The 14,519-nt window shown below is 39.2% G+C and overlaps 1 pseudogene; it reads left to right on the plus strand.

Annotated features, from left to right (window-relative positions):
• Positions 1 to 10,197: 10,197 nt before the first annotated feature.
• The window catches only part of LOC131278778 (protein arginine N-methyltransferase 2-like), a 77,940-nt pseudogene continuing 73,618 nt past the window's right edge, over positions 10,198 to 14,519 (plus strand).

Here is a 14,519-nt window from a genome sequence, read left to right on the forward strand (position 1 = left end):
AATAAGATTAAGTGCTGATTTCTCACCAGAAACCATGGAGGCAAGAAGACAGTGGTATGATATATTTAAGAGAAAACTTCCAGCCAAGAATCTTGTATCTGGCAAGATTGTCTTTCAAAATGAAGGTAAGTTTAGAATATTCACAGCTAAACAGAAACTGAGAGTTTACAACAGAGACCAGCCTTGCAGGAAATACTAAAGGGTGTGTTACAGTCTGAAAAGAAGATACAGTAGAGACAGGCTTGGGAGAGAGTCTAGAAATGAAGATTATATCAGTAAAAGTAACTAAAATTGTCAAAAGAGTGGTGAAAATAAAATATGACCGATAAAACCCAAAGGCAAAAATGGATGAAATAAGAACTTCCTTTGCATTAATAGCATTGAATGTTAATGGACTAAACTCCCCAATCAAAGACACAGACTGGCAGAATGGGTAAGAAAATTTGAGCCATCTATATGCTGTCTCCAAGAGACTCACCTTAGACCCAAGGGTACCAATAGACTGAAAGTGATAGACTGAAAAAAGATATTCCACACATGCAATAACTAAAAAAAAAAAAAAAAAAAAAAAAAAGCCAGAGTAGCTGTAGTTTTATCAGATGATATAGGCTTTAATAGGCAAGGACAAAGAAGAATTTGAAAATCTGAATAGAAAAGTAACAGAGCACAGGGGAATGAAATACATGATAGACAAGATAAAAAACACAAAGCTATAGCAGTTTGGTATTATTTATGAATTCCAAAAATAGATATTGGATTATATTTGTGGACTGCTCTGTTCTTCTGGGCATATCAGATTGTACTGGATTCAGAGGTTTCACTTTTGCTTGATTAAATTATGATAAAGGCTTTGATTGGGTTATGTCATTGGGCCCCACATGGCAGAGGAAGGAGTTGGAGTTTTTGGATACTGGAACCCCAGAAAGTAAATACAGGAGAAGAACAAAGAGGAATAGAGATGGCTCCATAGATATGGTAGAAGCCCTGGGAAGAGAGAGAGCCTGAGAGTTTACAGCTGACCTTGTGGAGAGAAGAGAGCAGCTGAGCCCAGACAGGAATGAGCCCTGGGAGAGAGATGAGACTTATCCCAGCCTACAGCCAATATTGGAAGAAGTGGGGACCACAGAGCCTTAAGAGGAAGAGGAAGGCTGAAACCTCACAGACATAGGCAGCCATCTTGCTCCAACATGTGGCAACAGACTTTGGTGAAGGAATTAATTTACACTTTACGGACTGGTAACTGTAAGCTTCTACCCCAAATAAATACCCTTTATAAAAGCCAACAGATTTGTGGTATTTTGCATCTGCACCCCTTTTGCTGACTAGTACATAGGCATACAAAAGCAGACTCAAAATGATTGAAGAAAGAATAAGTGATACATAAGGGAGAACAGCTGAAATAGAAGAGAGAACAGAAAGAGAAAAGAATCGAAAAAAAATTCAAACAGGGGCTCGGGGAGATGAATGATAACATGAAATGCAAGAACATATATGTCATGGCAGTTCCAGAAGGAGAACGGAAGGGAAAAGAGACCAAAAGAGTATTGGAGGAAATAAAGGCTTAAATTTTCCCAACTCTCATGAAAGAAATGAACTTACATACCCAAGAAGCGCAGCATACCCCAATCAGAATAAATGCAAAATAGACCTACTCCAAGACGCATACTACTCAGAACGTCAAATGTCAAAGAAAAAGAGAAAATTCTCAGAGCAGCAAGGGAGAAGCAAACAATCACATACAAGGGATGCCCAGCAAGATTTAGTGTAGATATCTCTTCAGAACCATGGAGGTGAGAAAACAGTGGTATGATAAAATTAGGATACTGAAAGAGAAAAACTGCCAGCCAAGAATCCTCTATCCAGCAAAATTGTCCTTCAAATATGAAGGTGAGTTTAAAATATTCACAAACAGAAACTAAGAGCATTTGTAATAAAGAAATCCACATTTCCAGGAGATATGAAAAGATGCCTTATAGCCTGAAAGAAAAAGACAGGAGAGAGAGAGGCTTGGAGAAGACTATAGCAAAAGAATAGCAGAAAGTACAGTAAAACCAAAAGAGTAAAATGACAGATAAAAATAAGATTTGATATATGAAAATCAAAGGATAAAATGGTGGAACTAAATAATGCATTTACAGTAATATCATTGAATGTGAATCATCTAAACTCCCCAATCAAAAGATAATAGGCTGACAGAATGGATAGAAAATATGAGATATCCATATGCTGTTTATAAGAAACTCACCTTAGACCCAGGGATACAAACCAGCTGAAAGTGAAAGGTTGGAAAAAGACATGCCACACAAATAGTAACCAAAAAAGAGCAGAGGTAGCTATACTAATATAGGACAAAATAGACTTTAAATGAAAAAGGTTACAAGAGATACAGAAGACCTTTATATATTAATAAGAGAGAGAATCCACCAGGAAGAAATAACAGTCATAAACATCTATGCACCCAATCAGGGTGCCCCAAAATACATGAGGTAAATTCTGGCAAAAACTGGAGAAACAGACATCTCTGCAATAATAGTTGGAAACTTCAACACACCACTCACACATTACATAGAATGACTAGACAGAAGATCAACAAGGAAACAGAGAACTCGAACAATAATAAATGGTTAGACCTAACAGACACATACAGAATGTTGCATCCAAACTCAGTGGGATATACATTCTTCTCAAGTGCCCATAGAGCTTTCTCCAGGATAGGCCATATGTTAGGTCACAAGGTAGATCTAATAAATATTAAAAGATTTAAATTATGCAAAGCACCTTCTCCGATAATAATGGAATGAAACTGGGAATCAATAATAGACAGGAAAAAGGTAAATTCTTAAATGTGTGGAGGCTAAACAACACACCTCGAAAAAAAATCAGTGGGTCAAAGAAGAAATTGCAAGTTAAGAGAGTAAATATATTGAGACAAATGGAAACAAGAATACAACATATCAAAACTTATGGGATACAGCAAAGGCAGTCCTGAGAGGGAAATTTATAGCTTTAAATGCCTATATTAAAATATTAAAAAAGAAGAAATAGCTAAAACCAAAGACCTAACTAACTAAACAGCTGGAGAAACTAGAAAAACAACAGCATACCATTCCCAAAGCCAGGAGAAAAAAATAATAATAAAGGTTAAGAACAGAAGTAAATGAAATTGAGAAAAAAAGTCAAGAAAGCCAACAAAACCAAAAGCTGGTTCTTTGAGAAGATAAATAAAATTGATAAACCCCTAGCTAGATTAAGAAAAAAAAAAAAGAGAGAGAAGATGAAAATAAATACAATCAGAAATGAAAGGAGGGAAGTTACAACTGACCCCACAGAAATAAAAAGGATCATAATAGGATACTATGAGAAACTGTATACCAACAAAGTAGTCTACCTAGACGAAATGGCCAAATTCCTAGAAATGCACAAACAACTGATACTAACACTACAAGAAATATAAGAACTTAACAAAGCAATCACATTTAAAGAGATTGAAGCATTCATCGAAAATCTCCCAACAAAGAAAAAGTCCAGGATCAGATAGCTTCACAGGTGATTCTACCAAGCATGTCCAGAAGCATTAACACCAATCCTGTTTAAACTCTTCCAAAAAGTTGAAAGGAGGGAAAAATTACCCAACATATTTTATGAAGCCAACATCACTCTAATACAAAGCCAGATAAAGACACTGCAAGAAAGGAAAATTACAGACCAATCTCTCTAGTGAACATACATGAAAAATTCTCAGCAAAATACTTGCAAATCAAATCAAACCACATATCAAAAGACTTAAACACTACAACCAAGTGGGATTTATTCCTAATATGCAAGGTGGTTCAATATAAGAAAATCAATTAACATAATATACCACACTAACAAATTGAAGGAAAAAACCCCATGGTCACCTTGATTGATGCAGAAAAGGCATTCCACAAAATCCAGTACCCTTTCTTGATAAAAACACTTTGAAAGATAGGAATAGAAGGAAAATTCCTCAATATCATAAAAGGTATATATGAAAAACCCACAGCCAACATTATAATCAATGGGGAAAGGATGAAAGTTTTCCCTCTAAGATTGGGAATAAGGCAAAGATGCCCACTGTCACCATCATTATTTAACACTGTTCTAGAAGTTCTAGCTAAAGCAATTAGACAAGAAAAAAAGAAAGAAAACTCATCCAAATAGGAAAAGAGGAAGTAAAACTCTATTTGCAGAATGCATGATCTGATATTTAGAAAATTCTGAAATGTCTGTGACAAAACTACTTGAGTTAAAAAAAAAAAAAACTAGTTCAGGAAAGTGGGAGGATACAAGATCAACACATAAAAATCAGTAATGTTTCTCTACTCTAGTATTGAACAATCTGAGGATGAAATCAGGGGAAAATTCCATTTATAATAGCAACAAAAGACTCAAATACCTACAAATCAATTTAACCGAATAAATACAGGACCTATATGCAGAAAATTACCAAAAAATGCTGAAAGAAATCACCGAAGACCTAAACAAATGGAAAGACATTCCGTGTTCATGGACTGGAAGACTAAATATCATGAAGGTGTCCACCCTGCCCAACTGATTATAGATTCAATGCAATACCAATAAAAATTCCAAAAGCCTACCTTACAGAAATAGAAAAGGCAATTAACAAATTCATTTGGAAGGGAAAGTACACCTGAATAGTCAAAATCATTCTAAAAATGAAGAGCAATGTGGGAGGAATTTCACTGCCTGAACTTGAAACACATTACAAAGCTACAATGATCAAAACAGCATGGCATTGGCATAAAGATTGACACATTGATGAATGGAATATAATTAAAAGTCTGGAAATAAATCCTCACTTCTATAGCCAACTGGTTTTTGATAAAAGAACCAAATTCATGTTATTGGGACAAAACAGTCTCTTCAACAAATGGTGCTGGGAGAACTGGATATACATAACCAAAAGAGTGAAAGAGAACCCCTATTTCACTCCCCCTACAAAAATCAACTCAAAATGGATCAAAGACGTAAATATAAAAGCCAGGACATAAATACTAGAAGAAAATGTAGGGAAACATCTTAAAGACCTCATGATAGGTCATGGTTTCTTGGATCTTATGCCCTAAGCATGTGCAACAGAAGAAAAAATAAATGGGACCGCCTCAAAATTAAACACTTCTGCACCACAAAGGACTTTGCCAAAAGGATGATAAGACAGCAGACTCAATGGGAGAAATATTTGGAAATCACATTACTGATAAGGGTTTAATAGCAATGATATATAAAAAGGTACTACAGCTCAACAATAAAAAGGACCCAATTAAAAAATGGGCAAAAGACAAATGTCCACTATGGATGTGGTAACAATCAGATGATATTATCTATAACAAATGTTCCACCACAGTGTGGTATGTTGATAGAGGGGTGTTGTTTGAGAATTCTGCACATGTGCATGATTGTTTTATAAGTTTACAACTTCTGTCATAAAAAATATACTTGAAAATATTAATAGGGTAGGTTGGGGAAAAAACACACCAAATGTAAGATAAGGACTATAATTAGTAGTAAGATTTTGATAATATTCTTTCATAATTTGTAACAAACATCTCACGACAACCCAAGGTGTTGGTGGAGAGTTGATGTATGGGACCCCTGTATGATGATATGCATATTTGCTTTGTAAGTTCACAACTTTTACTATACTTATTGTTTATGTGTATTCACATATAAATAAATGATATAAAGATAATAATAATAGGGTTGGTTGGGGGAAAATACTTTGGTTAGTAGTAATATTTTGACAAAGCTCTTTAATCATTAGTTAAAAAGTTTTAACAACAATGCAAGGTATTGAAGGTAGGGTGAGTTATGAGAGTCCTGTATGATGCTATATATGTTTGTTTTGTAAGTTCACAACTATTAACTATACACTTATTGTTCATTTATGTTTATGTATGAGTGATATACATCAATAAATTAAATAAATTTTAAAAATGGGCAAAAGACTTGAACAGACATTTGTCCAAAGAAGAAATACAAATGGTGAAAAAACACATGAAAAAATGTTCAACATCACTAATGATTAGGGAAATGCAAATCAAAGCTACAATGAGGCATCATTTCACACCTGTCAGAATGGCCACTATTAAAAAGAAGGAACTATAAGTGTTAGAGAGGCTATGAAGAGATAGGAACACTTATTCACTATTGGTGGGAATATAGAATGGCACACCCACTGTGGAGGACTGTTTGGCTGTTCCTAAGAAGTTGAATATAAATTTGCTATGTGACCCTGCAATACCACTACTGGGTGTATACTGCTAGTTACCCTCATGTGATATATGCACATGGGTTAAATTGTATATGTAAGACCATCTTTCTTTGAAACTGAAGAAATGTATGTTTATACTACAAGATGTTAATATCGGACAAAAAATTATGCTAGGTGAAAGAAACCAGACACAAAGTACTATATATATTGTATGATTCCATCTTATAAAATATAGATATAAATCGATTTATAAAGATGAAATTAGATTAAGGGTTATGTAGGGTTGGGGAAGGCCTGCTAAGGGGTGTGGAATTTTTCTTTTTGGAGTAATGAAATTTTTCTAAATTTTTTTGTGGTGATGTATGCACCGCATTGTGATTATACTAAAAGCCATTGATCATACACTTTGGATAGATTGTATTGTATGTGTATTAGTCAGCCAAAGGGGTGCTGATGCAAAATACCAGAAATCTACTGCCTGTTATAAAGGGTATTTATTTGGGGTAGGAGCTTACAGATACCAGGCCATAAAGCATACGTTACTTCCCTCACCAAAGTCCATTTTCACGTGTTGGAGCAAGATGGCTGCCGATGTCTGCAAGGGTTCAGGCTTCCTGGGTTCCTCCCTTCCTGGGTCTTGCTTCTTCCTGGGCTCAGGGTTCCTCTCTTCCCAGGGCTTGTTTCTTTTTCCTCTATGTGCTTACTTCTCTGGGCTCCAGCTTAAGACTTCAACATCAAACTCCAACATCAAAAATCCTCAACTTCGTCCTTTACCATGTGTTTTATCTGTGAGTCCCCACCCACCAAGGGACTTAAGGCCCTAATGACGTGGCTCAAAGCCCTAATCATAACTTAATCATGCCCAGGCACAGATCAGATTACAAACATAATCCAATATCTATTTTGAAATTCATAACCTTATCAAACTGCTACAGTATGTAAATATATCTCAATCAAACTACTTAATAAACAAATAAATAAATTGTGCAAGAATAGCCAGAAATAGCAGCTCTGTAGAGCAGGGGAAGAATAGAGAGATTGAGAAGTGAAGAATTTTCCTGTGTGTCTGTTTTTAGTTTATTATTACTGAAATAATGAAAATGTTTTAATAATGATTCAAGTGACGAATGAACAACTATGTGATTATACCAAATACCATTGATTGTACACTTTGGATGAATTGTATGCTTTGTTAATATGTATCAATAAAATTGACTTGTTTAAAAAAATTATAGTTGGGTTTAATTACACCATCTTGCTACTTGTTTTCCATTTGTCCTATCCATTCTGTTTCTTGAGTTTTCCTTTACTGCCTTTTGTATTAATCCAAGAGGTTTTATTATTTCAGTCTATTTTGTTTGTAGTTTTTTGCCACTGCATTTTTATTGTTACCTTGGAGATTTCAGTATGCTCCCTTGGCCTATTTGCTTCTCCCTGATGCAAGTACAACACTTTTACTGTGTCCTAATAAGGGTACAGCACCTTACAATAGTTTAACTCATTTACTCCCCTCTTGCCCTTTGCACTGCTGTTGTCAAGGCAAGACCTCTACATGCTGTACAGCCCACAAGTCATTATTATTGCTGCTTTAAGCAAAAACTTTAAAACCATTTATCCATTTGCTTATGCATTCTAGTACTCTTTCCTTCCTGCAATTTTGTCCTTCCATTGGAGATTATTTTACTTCAGGTGAAAGGACTTTTCAGCTATTCTTAAGTGCCATTTGCTGGTGTCAGATTCTCTGACTTATCTGAAAATGAATTTACTTTGCCTTCATTTGTGGTGGATACTTTTATTCAGTTTAGATTTATAGAAGGGTAGTTTTTTTTAATGCTTCAAAGGTATAATTTAATTATCTTCTGGTTTACATAACTGCTGCCAAACCAGACAGTGGTCTTGCTGCTTTTGAAAAGTGATGTATCCCAATGATAAAAAAAAAAAAAAGTTAAAAAAAGATAAAAAAACAAAAGAAAAAGGTAAAAAAAAAAGTAAAAAAATGAGGAAAAACAAAAGTAAACAACAAAAAAGATAAAAAATAAAAACAAAATAAGTTAAAAAATAAAAGTAATGTATCCTTTACTTTTGACTGCTTTTACAATATTCTCATTGACTTTTTAATTTTAAGCAGGCAAAGATGAATTTATTCGTACCTTCCCTTCCAGGGAAGAGAGGGTAGAACTCAACTTCATTGAAACAAAGGGCAGCAAGCGTTTTGTTTGTTTGTTTTAATTAGAGAAGTTGTAGGTTTACAGAAAAATCATGTATAAAACAGAGTTCCCATATTAACATCTTGCGTTAGCAGTGGATTTGTTACAATTACCAAAAGAACATTTTAGTTTTACTATGATGTGACTATGTGTGGTTTTCTTTGTATAAATTCTTAGATTTTACTGAGCTTAGAAAAATTCTCATCTATTTTCTCTTCAGCTATTCCTTGTACTCCAATCACTCTTTCTCTTTTCACATCTCCAATAACTCATACATTAAGCTTTCTGATTATTTCTTACATAATCTCTTACACTATTCATTTTACTGTTCCTTTTATCTCAGTGCTACAGGTCAGATACGAGCCTACCTCGTTTTATTGCATTTTTTTGTGCTTTACAGATATTGCATTTATTACAAATTGAAGGTTTGTAGCAACCCTTAGTCAAGCAAGTCTATCAGTGCCATTTTTCCAATAGTGTCTCCTTATCTCATGTCTCATTTTAATTATGTCTATATATACAGATATATATGTAGACATAAATGCTATTGCACTTAAAATACTACAGTACAGTATAAACGTAATTTTCACATGCACTGGGAAATCAAAAAATTTGTGACTCACTGAGATATTCACTTTATTGTAGTGGTCTGGAACAGAACCCACAGCATCTCCGAGGTGTGCCTGTAAATAAATTCTTCACGTTTGGGGTTCATTGCTCCTCCTGCCAGGTCTAGCCTGCTGTTAAAGTCATCCAATGTGTTTGTCCTTTTAGACATTGTATTACTTTTCAGTCGTAGATTGTTCACTTGATTAAAAAATATATATCCCAACATTCTATGTAAATTTTCCATTTTATCCTTTTTGTCCAACTTTTCCTTAAAGATTCTAACTTGTCAGTTTTCCTAATTTTAAGGTCCTTGTCGCTAACTTCTGTTGTTCCTCTCTATTGTGGCTCACATTTTCTGCCTCTTACAGGTGTAGCAATGTTTCAAATGGTATCTTCTCCAGTGAGGCCGCCCCCTTGGGGCACTGAGGGGCTCCTGGGGACTCAGCCCACGGGGGACTCAGCCCACGTGCGGCCAGAGCCTGGTCAGTCTTCCAAGACTCAAGGGCAGACGACTTCTGCCTCGTGGACGTCTCGGCCTAGCTCCTTGGCTTCCCACCCGACCCCCTGGACACCTGGCAGAGCCTGAGGGTGGACCCGCTGCGAGTCCTCTCTGGAGTGGGCCGGGGTCCCTCTGCCTTGCGCTCTGCCCAGGTTGTGGCCTCGCCCTCGGAGGCGCTTCTCCTTCCCGACCCACGTGCCAGCCCCCGCCTCCTCGTCCCGCAGCAGAGATCCCTGCTCAGCCCCGCGGAAGCGTCTCCGCCGCGGTCGAGGCAGCTCTTTTTGTTGCCCTTTGGGGACCTCAGGACGCCCCCTTCCACACCATAACGGGCGCGGACGTGGCCTTCTTTATTTTAATCTCAAACTTCCCCTTGGCTGAACACACGTAGCCACTTTACTTCCGATGGCCAGGCGGAGAGAAAGGCGCGCGGGCGGCCTAAAGGACAGCAAGAGGCTCCCCGATGCCCCCGCCCCATTTATACTCCCCGCGATCCCCACCACGCCCGTTCGGGACCCCACGAGCGCGCCCGAGACCGCGGAGGTGGGCGGGGCCGAGGGCCGAGGGGGCGGGACTCGAGGAGTGCGCCAGCGCCGCGACGTCTCCGCGACGGACTGCATGTACTGCGCCTGCGCAGGCGGAGGGCGGGGCCGCGGCTCGGGTCTACCCCGTACTCCTTCCTACCCGGCGGTGTGACTCAGAGGAGCAACCCGGCGAGGTAGGTCTCCCTGTCGGGCGAACGGGGCGGCGGGGCCCGCGAGAGGCCGACATGCCAGGGCAGGGTTTTCGCCCTGAGGTCCTCGCGTGCCTCAGGGAGCGGGCCGGGCGCCAGGAGGCGGAAGACCGACGCTCTACCCCGCCGCGGCCCCGGTGTCCAGGCCTCTCTTCCGGCCACGCCCCATTCGAGCTGCGCCCCAATCTTCCAGGCCACGCCCACTCCCTGCAGCCACGCCTTCCCTCCTCGGGCCACGCCCACTCCCCGCAGCCACGCCCTCCCTGTCGCCCGCCTACTTTTTCCTCCCCCCTTGCCCTACTCCTCTGGCCACTCGCCCCCCACCCTCCCTCCCCCTTCACCCCCCCTCCCCGTTTCCGCCGCGCCCTTCTCCCCCTCCCCCTCCTTGGGGCTCGGCACCCCGCACCCCGGGCCGGGTGGAGGCGGGCTCTGCGGAGGCGCTGCTCCTCGTGCGTCCCGCGCGCCGCGCCTGCCTCGGGGCTCCGAAACTTCCCCTGGTTTGCTTCGTCTGTGAGTCGATTCAGTGACCGACCTTCCGGGATCAAGTCTCTTCCGATGTTCTCTTCTTGCCGGCCCCCTCCGTATTTACCCGCCTAGAGTTCCCTCTCCCCGCCCCCCCCCCCCGACCCCTAAGACCGAGCTCGCATTTTATCATTTCTCTGGTTTCCTTGGTTGTTTTTCCCTCTAGACTCTTAGAATTCAAAGGAATAAATAACCTTGTGGCCTCTCTGGAATTTTCTTGTCATGTTGTTTAACTTTTTGTAAGTTTATCTTATGACCCCAGGTAGGTTATGAGCAGTCTGTGTTCAGTGAGAATCTTGGTACAGAAACAAGCAGTTCCAGAAATTTCAGTGGCTGAAAACAATAGAGATATGTTTCTGTGCCAGTTGGGATGGGCTGATTATCCTGCAGAGAACAAGCCTAAATCGCTGAGATGTGGCCTCAAAAAACAGAGGTTTCTTTCACTCTAATCGGGTTAAGCTGCAGGAACAAACAGCCTGCACCTTGACACCTTGAGCTCAGTTTCCCTTGGGCTCCATGTCTGGGCTGGCAAGCGCTCTGCGTGGGGTCCATCTCCATGGAAACCACCCACTGACTTTGTAAAGTTTCCCCTGTGTCTCTTGTGCTTCTGTCCACATTTCATTGGACAGGGCAAGTCCCCAGACCTTGCCGACCTTGGAACATGCCCAGAAGGTGAGGAGAGCAGAGTATTTGTACCTTGTGGGTCCCAGCCCAGAAAAACTTCTTAATTACCTTGATCAAATTTGATGATGGGCAGTTCCACTGGTAACTTTTAAGCCTTTTTTGCAGTGTTCAAAGGAAATCTTTGGTAGAATCCCTGTATACGAAGCAGGTAAAGTCTTGGCCTTGTCACTGCTTCACAACCACTGGCTCTTGGAACAGAGACTGAGAAAACCAGCCTCCAAGCCAGAGGGGCCTGGCCTTCAGGAGGGGCTGGGCCTCCTGCTTGACCCTGCTCGGGTTTGAGTTTGCTCATTGCCTGGTGGGGTCCCAGCCCTGCTTCTCATGCCTGCCTCACCATACGGTTACCTCGTCTTTGCTAATCCTCGGCCACGTTGGAAGAAAATCACAATGGCTCAGCCTGAACCACGTTCAGTTTATGGTCACCACGTTTCAACAGAATTGAGGAAAAGAAATAAAACAAGGACCTTAAAGATTCATTTAAAAAATACCACTGAAAGGTGTTTATATGAATGATAGAATGTTGTCCCAATGAAAAATGCAGTGTGTATAAGTTAATACGGACGTTTAATTGCAAATGTCACAAAAATAAGTATTAGGTCTTAATTTGGAAGCAAAGCACCCATTTTAAACACAATTGCTGTGCAATTGAAAAAACCCCACATTCATCTCAAGACCAAGTTCTGATTACATTATCACTGGAAAAATAAGACTTGAGAATAGGAAGGAAAGCCTCTGGAAAATGACCAATGGTTACCCATTAGTAGAAAGATTTATTGCTCTAGATTGGGAAATTAAATTTGAATTAAAACTTTTAGAGTTCCAAGAAAAGAATTGACATCTATTGTTTTAAATCAACACGGAGATCTTATAGAAACTAACAGTTTTCAGCAAGAGGATAAGATTAACAGTCTTGTGAAGAAGATACACATTATTTGCAGTTCATAATTTTTAGTTTTAATTGTTTCTGTAAAGAGTTGTGATTATAAATTTCATTTTTACATCATTCTTCACACACTTGTATTTTGTTTCTTTTGGTAGAGGGCCTTTATCATGGACTTAGAGTTAAATGAATTTAATTATTAAGCAGGGTAACAAGCTCTTTCTCTTTTTATAGTAGAGGGGAGAATGGAGCTCTAAAGGCGGCAGCTATGAGGAGAGCCTTACAAAACTATGGCAAATCCAGGCGATGGCACCACAAAGGACCCACAGGTAAATTCAGTTCTCGTGGCTCGAGTGTGTGAATAAAGTGAACATCGCTACTGAGCAAGGGTGTGCCAGACATTGGAAGGTGGTTCACAGAATGGTGAGGCAGAGGAATTGCAGTGTTGGTTAGGGTTGCACATGAAATTCAGAGTTGGAGTTGTAGACAATGTCCTGGAAGTCTTTAGGATACCCCAAAACATCAAAGTCATCTGGGGTTCCATTTATGGGGCCTGCGCTGGTAAAGCAGTTTCTTATCCATTTAACAAAGTCCTTGTCATACAATACATCATACAATTCATCCAAAGTGTACAATCAGTGGTATTTGGTATAATCACATAGTTGTGCATTCGTCACTTGAATCATTATTAAAGTGTTTTCATTATTTCAATAATAATAATAAAAAAGCAGACAAAATTCCTCACCTCTAAACCTCTCTGCTCCCCCTGCTATACATAACTGCTATTTCTGGCTATTCTTACACAACTATTTATTTGTTTATTAAGCAGTTTGATTGAGATATAGTCATATACCATATAATCTATCCAAAGTATATAATCAATGGCTTTTTTAGTGGATAAAAAGTACTTTATTGTAAAATTGTAAAATAAATAGAAAAATAGACTGAAAGAAGTTACAAATTTTAAACGTGAGTGCAAGGCTGGGTTAGATTTAACATAATTATAAAAATAGATGGCATAGCAATAAATACTTGTAAATAAAAATTCTAATATAGTAGAAATTAATTATAACATAACTAATTTTTATACTGTAGTTTTAACTATTGGACATAATCTCTAAGAATGAATAAATTATTAGTTTATTTTTTAGTTATTTAATTTCCATTTAGGCCATAATTCTTTCTAGATAATCAAATTCCTTTTAGGAATTCTTAGCATCTTATTAGAATGAATATTACGGAAGATAACAATTTTCCAACTCATAATTTTATGAGGTAGAAGAGCTAAAAATCTTGTTTAGTAGTAATAATGCTAAATCATTATTGATCCAGATTATTTTAAAGAGTATGAATAAAAAAGGGTAAAGAAAATGTAGTATCCAAAAGTATATCTCTTTTGCAGCCCTCATCAATTAAAAGCAAGTGTGTGTTTTGTATGAAAAAAAATGCAGAATACTGTCACAGGAACAATTTGCCAGTTGCACTGAGTAATTATTGTCCATATACTGTAATGTTATTTTACATTTATCTGGTCTACTGCAGCTCTTTTTTGGTTACTATTTGCATGGAATGCCTTTTTCTAACCTTTCACTTTTTTGTTTTAAAGATTTATTTTTTATTTATTTCTCTCCCCTTCCCCTGCCCTCCCGTTGTCTGTTCTCTGTGTCCACTTGCTGCATGCTCTTCTGTGTCCACTTGCATTTTTGTCAGTGGCCTCGGGGTGTCATCTTGCTGCATCAGCTTTCTGTGTGTGTGGTGCCACTCCTGGGCAGGCTGTGCTCTCACTGCAGGGTGCACTCCTTGCATGTGGGGCTTCCCTATGTGGGGGACACCCCTTGCCTGGCATGGCACTCCTTGCATGCATCAGCACTGCTCATGGGCCAGCTCACCACATGGGTCAGGAGGCCCTGGGTTTGAACCTTGGACCTCCCACATGGTAGGCAGATGCTCCATCAGTTGAGCCAAATCCACTTCCCATCCAGCCTTTCACTTTTAATCTGATTGTGTCCTTATGTCTGAGGTAGATCTCTTGTAGACAACATGTAGATGACTGTAGCAAAAATAGGTATTGGATTATGTTTGTAAACTGGTCTATTCCTTTGGGTGGATTAGATTGTATTAGAGTCAGAGGTTCC

The sequence above is a fragment of the Dasypus novemcinctus genome, chromosome 6, assembly GCF_030445035.2.
Source record: "Dasypus novemcinctus isolate mDasNov1 chromosome 6, mDasNov1.1.hap2, whole genome shotgun sequence".
NCBI classification, from domain to species: domain Eukaryota; kingdom Metazoa; phylum Chordata; class Mammalia; order Cingulata; family Dasypodidae; genus Dasypus; species Dasypus novemcinctus.